The following is a 10,344-nucleotide window of genomic DNA, read 5'->3' as shown; positions in this document are numbered from 1 at the left end:
GGGTGAATGAATTTTCAGACCAGTTTTGAGTAGACGGATGTTATAGATGTCACAGATCATAGGGAGGTCCAACCCAATTATTCTTGACGCAGTGCTAACTACCCTGTTCAATGCAGACTTATCCTCTGCCGAGCAGCTACCCCACCATACAGTGATGGAGAAAGTGAGAATGCTCTCTATCACAGCCCTGTAAAAGTGGAGCATTCCAGCCTTGGACACTTTAAATTTTCTAAGTTGTCTCAAAAAGAAAAGTCTCTGCTGAGCTTTTTAACAATCTGGCTGACATTGAGGTTCCATTTAAGATCGGAGGATATGGTTGTCCCAAGGAACCTGAAACTTTCCACCCACTCTACAGTTTTGTCCTTGATGGCCAGGGGTTGGAGCGACTTAATATTTTTGCTCCTAAAATCAACAACCATCTCCTTGGTTTTGGAGATGTTAAGGGACAAGTTGTTAATTGTGCACCACTCAGCCAGTGAGGATACTTCTGTTCTGTAGGCCGATTCATCATCGTTAGTAATGAGGCCTACCACAGTGGTATCGTCTGCAAATTTAAACATTTTGACTGAGTCATGATGAGAAAAACAGTCATTGGTATAAAAAGAGTATAAAAGACAAAACACACCCCTGAGGGGCGCCAATGCTGGTGGACATTGATTTTGACAAAAGGTTATTAACCCTAACCACTTGAGATCTATCAGTTAAAAAGTCAAGAATCCACTTACATATGGACTCCTTAACCCCTAGCCCCAGGAGTTTGTCAAACAATCTCTTTGGTATACTATTATTAAAAGCAGAACTAAAATCAATAAATAAAACCCATGCATATGTAGCTGGTCCCTCCAAATGTTGAAGAATATTATGGGTACAGAGAGAAACTGCATCTTCAACAGACCTGTTATCCCTATATGCAAATTGGTGAGGATCAAGTGACGTAGCTGAGAGGTAATTAGCAACTAATCGCTCAAAAACTTTCATGATAACAGAGGTTAGGGCCACTGGTCTGTAGTCATTCAAACAACTCGCATTCGACTTCTTGGGCACAGGAATAATTACAGCAGATTTAAAACATGCTGGGACTTTACATAATCTAAGGGACCAATTAAAAATGTCAGTGAAGACATACGACAACTCATTGGCACACCATTTAATAGTGGCAGCAGAGACCTTGTCGGGGCCTGTTCTGTTTCCTCAACAGAGATCTGACCTCTGTTTCTTCTATCAGAAAAGGTGGTTCGAGAGGACCTATATCATTGAGAAAATTAGAACTGACTGAACATTCAGAGTTGCATTCAAATCTACAATAAAATTCATTTAATTTATTAGGTAGTGAAGGGTCATCATCAGAAACTGTGTGATTATTTTTATAATTAGTAATCTGTTGAAGGCTTTGCCAAACACCCCTGTTATCATGGACACCAAGCTTAGCTTCAAGCTTGGCCCTATAACAGCTCTTTCAAATGCATATTTAGCCAGAGAATACTGACAGATATCTCCACTCTGAAAAGCTCTTTTTCTCTCCAGATACAAAATTCTAATATCCTTACTAAACCATGGCTTGTTATTGCTATAAACAGTCACAGTTTTAGAGGGAAAACATACATTTTCAGCAAAGTGAATATATAAAGTAACAGCATCACAGTATTCGTCCAGGGTAGTAAACTCATCCCTGAAGACAGACCAGTCAGTAGTATGAAAGCATTCTTTTAATTCGTTTTGTGCTTGTAAGGACCATTGTATGATCACTTTTTTTGTCGGCTTAGTAGATTTCAGTTTCTGACGATATCGAGGGATGAGGAAGATAGTGTTATGATCTGACCGCCCCAAAGGGGGCCACGCAATAGAATGATATGCATTAGAAATCACACAATAGCATTTATCTAGTGTCTTTTCACCCCTGGTAGTAGTATGAATCTGCTGCTTGAACTTGGGTAGTGATTTCTTTAAGTCCACGTGATTAAAATCACCTAAAATTAAAACCACAGAGTCCGGGCTAGAATTCTCCACCTCTGTTATGAGAGCCGCCAGCTGCCTGCAAGCCTCCTTGGCTCCCGCTTTAGGTGGAATGTAAACAGCGGCGAAAATGACGGAGGAGAACTCCCGCGGGAGATAAAAGGGTCTGCATTTAACAATTAAGCATTCCAGCTCCGGTGAACAATGTCGCGAAAGGACGACAGAGTTGGTAGACCAGCTTTGGTTTATGTAAAAACAGACACCCCCACCTGACTTCTTCTGTGAATCCTGCTGCGATCGATCAGCTCGGAGTAGAGAGAAACCCGGCAGGAAAACACCCTCATCCGGCGTGCTGCCATCCAGCCACGTCTCGGTCAGACATATGACAGAACAGTCAGCAGCATCCCGCTTAGATCGAATCAGGATAGCCAGCTCGTCCTGTTTGTTAGTCAGGGAGCGGACATTAGACAGGATCATACTGGGAAGCGGAGAGCGGTGAACCCTCTGTCTTAGTCGAACCAAAACGCCCGCTCGTTTGCCTCTCTTCCTTGGAGGTCGCTTGTGACTGTAAGCATTATCTTGACTGCCGATATTTCCGGCAACATTCCTCCAGTAATCGGAGGCCGGGAAGTTTTGCAAAGTGTCCCGAGTACATAATAGTTCATGTCTGTCATATGTAATCAGACTGACAGAATTGTCAACAAAATAAAGCAAAACAAGACAAACATAAACAAAGAGCCACACCGCGTTGCCATAGATCGGCGCCATCTTGAGAGAAACCAGGCTCAGTTGGGGGCCAGTTCTCCTCAGTTGTAAATTGTAGATAGGACATTTGTACAATTTTTTTTTTTTTTTTTTTTTTTGTCCCTCTGTCTGGGCCCCATCCCGCCAACCGGGCCCTAGGCACGTGCCTAGTTTGTCTTTGCGTTAATCCGGCTCTGCCCGGAGCAGTGGGCAGCTATATATATATATATATATATATATATATATCCAGCACCCGGGGAGCAACTGGGGGTTCAGTGCTTTGCTCAAGGGCACTTCAGTCACGGGTATTGGGGTGGAAGAGAGAGCTGTTCATTAACTCCCTCCCACCAACAACTCTTGCCAGCACCGAGACTCAAACCTGCGACCTTCGGGTTACAAGTCCAACTCTCTAACTTTAGGTAACATCAAGTAACAGAAGTGTAAAGCAAAATAATTCACAGGATTGACTGTTGTAATGTCAATTCTGTTACATACTGTCAGCATTGTTTCTCTACTTTGGTACGTAACACAGTCTGACAGAAACAGAATTGACAAATGTATTTTTATAAAATAAATTTTGCCCAAAACTCCACTTGCTAGCATAAATGCAAAGAGAAATGCATAAATGGAACCATTATTAAAATACTTTTGAATAATCCTCTGTGTAATCAGTGTTGAAATCTGTTTTCATTTTAATGTTGTGGTGACACAAAACTCTTGGTGTTAGAACTTTTCAGATTATAATATCATCCCCTTGGAATTATAAGGTTCTATCTGTATTCTTAGTAGTATTGATTTATTGAGCTTCAAAGTTTTTGCATTCCATTCGAGTGTGTAGATAGAACCTTATTTTTATTTTTATTTTATTTTTTTAATAAAAAATCCCATGTATCATAATGTATACAACATAAAAAAAATCACATAATGTAAATAAGTTGTCACAGAATAACTATATGGGAATAACTCAATTTTGACAAAAATGTCAGATAGAACCTTATAATTCCAGGGGATGATATTTTCTCCCCGAGTCCAAGGGTTATCCCTTAGTACATGGCGATGCTGCCACCTTGGCAACTGGGAAGAAATGGAAGCTGGGTGCAGCATTAGCAAATGCAAAAGCTGCCCTCAGAAACTGGGACATAGTAGGGCACGTCCAACAGGGTAGTGGAGGCAGTGGAGGGTAGGTACAACAACACCCACACAGGAAAAGGCTACTCCAGCCAAGCGCCATCCCATGGTGGTGATGGAGTTACTACGCTAGGAGGAAGCAGCCAGACATGCCAGAGCAGAGAAAATTTTATCCTCATAGCCACATGACATTCTGGCCCATCCAGCTAATCTACAACTCTGGCTTTGGAGAGAACCCAGTGTGTCCCCAGTGAGCAGGGGTCACTAATTAAACCCCCTGACCAAGATGAAGCCTCAAAACCCTCTCAAGACAAATACACATACTTTTCAGTGGTTCAGATTTTATCAGAGAGTGAGAGTGACATCACTTCCGGTTTCTTACATAGTTGTGGGAGATGATTCAAGCAAATTAAAGGCAAACCCTTAGCAAAAAGTAGTATACTTCATGTTTATTTCATTATGTTTACTTAAGTAAAGTTCAAGTATACTTTTAAGTATACTTTATGTAGCAAGTATACAAAGTGTTTTAGTGTTCTAGTAGTATACTTGTAAGTGTACTGTTTCAATACACCTTGGGACTAAATCTGCCCACTTTCTAGTATATAAAATATACTTTTAAATATACTTTAAGAATAACAGTAGCAGACTTTGAGTACACAACTAGTTTACCTCTATGTTTGTAGTTTGTACTGCAATTATAATAAAAGTGAACTTGATTTGCTGATAGTTTAATAAATAAATATTTTGTACACTTATACTGCAAGTATACTCATAGGTTTTCTTTAAGTGAAATATATATCATATTTTAAGACTACTATGTCCCTATTTAGGTTTGAATTTGTATAAATTTTGTTACATGAAAATCTGAGCATGCAAAACATACAAAGAAAGAACAGTGTATCTGATTGTAAACAAAAACATTTAATTCTAGCTTCATGCATTCTTTTTTTAAACACTTTAATGTGGTTAAGTTACAAAAAAGAAAAAAAAAAAAGTTGATAGATGCAGGCTATGCACACTTTAACTACACAGAAATCATTGCAAAATTCCAATCAGACAACACATGAGGAGATTTCGCTCAAGAGCAATTGATGACATGGCTGAGAAGAAAATATTTAAGTGTAGGTATTATTATGGTTTTTATGACCTAGATGTACATTTTACCAGTTGTTACCTACAGTTTATACAAACATTATGGTTATCGACCAGTGATTGATATCTCAAACATAATAATAGCGGTTTGACGTTGGATTTTGGTTGGAAATGAAAATCGGGTTGACGTCTAAATCCAACGACTCGCTCCAATGTTGGGCAGATGCCAAAAAAAAAAAAAACGGTGAAATGCATGGCAGTACACGTATTACCAGCTTCACTTATTACTAACCAGTTTGACTTTATTTCTGTCAGACGTCTACAGAAGTTCTTTTTGAGAATTAACAGAGGTTTAGATTTTGATGTTTTTTTTAAAAAAATGTTTGTTCACCATTATTGTGATCAGTGTTTGTAGTAAGTAGTAGTAATCTTAGTAAGTTTGTGGTTCCTGTAATAGTGTTTACCAAAACACATCATTTGTTATAAAAGGAGCTGTTAACAAAGATAAGATGATGTAGTTTTCATCATCATGAAGAAAAATGACTGAGTAAAATTGTTTTTGATAATATAATAGTATAGTATAAAACGCATGACTCCCAGCATGCATTGCTGCATGAAGCACGTCACCATTGTTGAGATTCATACGATGATTGTTGATCTATGTGTGTGTCAGCATAGGTTAAGTTTTTTGAGCTCATGTTTGTTAAAAGATTTTAACTGATTGTTATAATGCCGCTGGATCTCATGTGGCAGAAACACAGGATTTGTAATATAAATGTACTAATGGAACAAAATTGTTAGATTAAAAAACATCAGCGAACCAGGTTATTTCATGATGATTATAAAACCATTAACAGGTAACAGCCATCACTTGATCTCATGTCACTTTAGCTTTCTTTGATGCTGCAAATGTGTTCGACAATCAAACTGTCACAGCAGCCACAATAGCCAAAACATATAATAAGTGTTAAGAGCTCAACTAATGGAAACACTAATCACTGTTATGGTGTTTAACTGTTATGCTGCTATGGAAATTAAAAACATTAGAGTTAAACCCCTGTTAATTTTCAATAAGAGCTTTTGTAGACGTCTGACAGAAATAAAGTCAGTCTGGTTAGTAATACGTGAAGCTGGTATTGCTGTTTGTGGAGTTGTTTAATCCCCCTCTGCTGAGATCTTGAGATATGTAATATGCTGCCATACATTTCACCCATTGTTGCAGTGTGGTGCTTATTCCAACCAAAATTCAACATCTGTCTGAGTTTGACATCAAACAAAGTTGCGTTTAGACGTCAACCCGACTTTAATTTTCAACCAAAATATGATGTCTGACTGACGTTGGATTAGTTGGAGTCCAACGTCTTCATGACGTCACACTGATGTACTGCGCCTGCTGGGTAGTGTTTCTTTTTCTTCTTCACTTGTGTATTTTTGAAAATTTTGTACAGAAGATGCATGACCCTCTACCATAAAACAATGAAAACACAAATTCTAGGATTATAGCTCAAAGATATTTAATCTTTTTGTAAGTATAAGTCAAGTATACTTAAACGTAATTTTAAGTATATTTCTGAGTTTGAATACACCTTCAGGTGCTACTTGGACACGTCATCAGTGAAAAACCTGGGGTCATAGGGTGTTTCGGGTCTTTAATCTTCATACACCCTCACCCGGGCGACCCAACCGGGGGTGATCAGTCCCCAGCTTGTGTCCAAGTGGCATGTTGCTTCACAGACCCCCCTACGGATCCACAGCCACCAAGAAGCCCTCTCTGCGGCCTCTAAGATGTTTGCGGTGGCTTTTTTCATTTGCAGTCCTTTTACTCCAAGGAGTTTGAGGGTTCGCATCAGTGAGTGGCCAGCGAAGCCTCGGCACCCGACCTCGACTGGCTCGCAGCGAGTTTTCCAGCCGTTGTTCTGGCACTCCGAGCTAAGCCCTGCGTACTTAGCCCTCTTGCGCCCGTGGGCCTCTTCAATAAGCTCTTCCCAGGGGACAGTTAGTTCCAGGTAGGGCTGGGCGATATATCGAACGATATGATCATGCGCATCTAATCAGTAAAGCTGCTTCCGTGATCACCGCTAAAATCTCCATCACCTGCTTATAATTGGAGTGGCATTTAATAGACAGAGCCGTAGATCGCTGACAAGCCACGCCATATCGCGTTCATTACCGCAGGCGATAATGAACGCGATATGGCGTGGCTTGTCAGCGATCTACGGCTCCGTCTATCAGAGGTGGGACTTTCAAGTCACAAGCAAGTCTTCAAGTCATATTCAAGTCCTCAAAGGGTTAAAGCTAAAGAGATTATTAAGTGACTAATTAAATGATGATTGTGCATTAGTGATGATCACCTGCTGTCAACAATCAACATCACTGAAGTAAAGAGAAACACAAGAACTACAACTGAATTTAGCCACAGCCTTCAACTGAAAAAAAGTAAAAGAAAAGAAAACACTATGCCACCATAATTGTGGTCAAGGTTTGCTTTAAGTAGTGTCTTGACCCTTTTACTAATTCAAACCAATTTGATTCAAAACAATTGCAATATTGTTTTTGCAACAAACATGTATGCATTGTTGAGTCAAACCTTGCAGTAACAGATGATCTTATGCTTTTTCTGCTTATAACTCATGATGACTGAACATAATGAAAATGTGTTTATCTTTGGATAGTAGACTGACACTCAGCTACTACTGAACTGAAGTAAAAATAATCACAATGCTTCAATGTTGAAAAACACAAAAGGAGACAATCAGTTCAGGTTTTTAGACAAACACACTTCTCACACGATCCTCAACAGTGGTGACAATTTTTCATACTGCAGTGCATGACGGGAGTTTTACCTAAGGTTTTACCCAGCATGCAACATTTTGTTGATTGTCACCACTGTTGAGAGTCATATGCTGGTTCTTGATGTCTGTGTGTGTCTACAGAGTATAGTTTTTCAAATTTTGTATGCACTTAGTAGATTTAAAATTCACTTACTTTAATTTTTTTTCCATAGTGTAGTTTTACTGGGTTGATTATGCTAAACTTAAATAGAGCTAATGTCAATTTGATTGTAATCTGACCACCTATCACATACAGATTAATTTCTTCTCTCTGCTTTACAGCACCTCATGCAATGCTACATAAAGAGATATAACACGACAGTCAAGGGTCAAGAGCCCCACTAAAGCAAACGCTGATCTCCATTATGGTTGAATCACTTTAACCAATAAAACATCAACATCTGATCCTCTGTAATTCTCAAAAACAGCAGGTGTTCATCATTAATGCACAATCATCATTTAATTAGTCACTTAATTATCTCATTAACTTTAACCCTTTGAGGATTTGGGATATGACTTGAAGACTTGCTTGTGAATTGAAAGTCCCAACTCTGGTAAAAGCTGAATGTCAGTCAACAATCCAAAGAAGACTATCTAGTCCAAATCAACATGAGATAAAAGCAGAAAAAGCATAAGATCATCTGTCACTACAAGGTTTGATTCAGCAAAGCAAACATGTTTGTTGCAAAAACAATATTGCAATTGTTTTGAATCAAATTGCTTTGAATTAGTAAAAGGGTCAAGAGACTACCTAAAGCAAACCCTGACCACAATTATGGTGACATAGTGTTTTTTTTTTTTCAGTTGAAGGCTGTGGCTAAATTCAGTTGTAGTTCTTGTGTTTCTCTTTACTTCAGTGATGTTGATTGTTAACAGCAGAAGTTCATCATTAATGCACAATCATCATTTAATTAGTCACTTAATTATCTCATTAACGTTAACCCTTTGAGGATTTGGATATGACTTGAAGACTTGCTTGTGACTTGAAAGTCCCATCTCTGCTGTCTATTAAATGCCACTCCAATTATAAGCAGGTGATGGAGATTTTAGCGGTGATCACGGAAGCAGCTTTACTGATTAGATGCGCATGATCATATCGTTAGATATATCGCCCAGCCCTAGTTCCAGGATAACCACTTGCTTGGTAGACTCGGATGTTAGCACCATTTCTGGGCGGAGAGAAGTGCCTGTGATGTTGCCTGGGAACTTAAGCTGTCTTCCCCCCCCCCCCCCCCCCCCAGCTCTAATGAAGGTGATTGTTTGTTTGGGGGCTGCCTGGGTCTTGTTGAGCTGGATATCTGTGCAGATGGAGTCCGCCAAAGCCTTTAGCACCTGGTCGTAGCGCCAGCGGTACCGCCCTTCCCCTAGCACTCTTGAGCAGCTGCTCAAAATGTGCCCCAGTGTGCCCCTTTTCTGGCAGAGCTTGCACTAAGGAGTGTTTGCCAGGCCCCAGGTGTGCTGAGAAGTAAATAAAGAGTACATAAAGAGCATTTCTGAGAAGTACATAAAAAGTAAACTAAAAGTATACTTTCCTATTTTTAGTTTAAAATAAGTATACTAATAGCACACTTGAAAAAAAAAAGTAGTCCCATTTAGACACTAAGAAACACTTCAAGCTTTGAAAAAAATTATAAACACAATGTGGTGTTAATCTTGACTTTTGTGTCACAAACAAAATGTGAAAATATCCACAGCTTGTGTTCAATGCAAAACTTATGTTAGGCATTTAACCAAAAACCCATTTAAAAGGAAGGAGTTAAAGAAGTGCACTAATGCTGCCAGTAACAAAATTCTATACATTACAGACCAAAAGTTTGGACACACCTTCACATTCAAAGAGTTTTCTTTATTTTCATGACAATGAAAATTGTAGATTCACACTGAAGGCATCAAGGGCTATTTGACCAAGAAGGAGAGTGATGGGGTGCTGCTCCAGATGACCTGGCCTCCACAGTCACCGGACCTGAACTCAATCGAGATGGTTTAGGGGTGAGCTGGACCGCAGACTGAAGGCAAAAGGGCCAACAAGTGCTAAGCATCTCTCGGGGAACTCCTTCAAGACTGTTGGAAGACCATTTCAGGTGACTTCCTCTTGAAGCTCATCAAGAGAATGCCAAGAGCCCAGCTAGAAATTGTTCATGTTCTGGGAAAGTTTTCAGCGGCAAGTTTTATTTTAGTTCCCAGAATGTTCTTTTAAAAGTTAGGATAACATTCTGTAAAAACATTCAAAAAATGTCTATTGATAACATTGTTAGAACATTATCCTCTAACATTCTTATAAAGCTTCCCATCACACTAGATGGTCTCAGAAGTCAAATGTTGGTTCAAAGTGAAAACCCAACTTTTGTTTGATGTCAAACTCCAGCGTAAATTACTCCAAAAACAGTATTACCAATTTCACTTATTATAAACAAGATTTATTTCTGTCATAAATGTAAAAAAGTTCTTATATAGATTAACAGAGGTGTTGACGGCTTATTGAAAATAATAGTTTATTTTGACGTCACCATTATGGTGATCAGTACTTAGGCGGTATGACTCTTTTCAATGTTAATTTTAACTGTTGTAACTATATTTGGTACATATGCAGTGATGT

Source organism: Carassius auratus, unplaced genomic scaffold (assembly GCF_003368295.1).
Source record: "Carassius auratus strain Wakin unplaced genomic scaffold, ASM336829v1 scaf_tig00020715, whole genome shotgun sequence".
Classification (NCBI taxonomy): Eukaryota; Metazoa; Chordata; class Actinopteri; order Cypriniformes; family Cyprinidae; genus Carassius; species Carassius auratus.
This window is presented reverse-complemented; position numbering follows the sequence as displayed.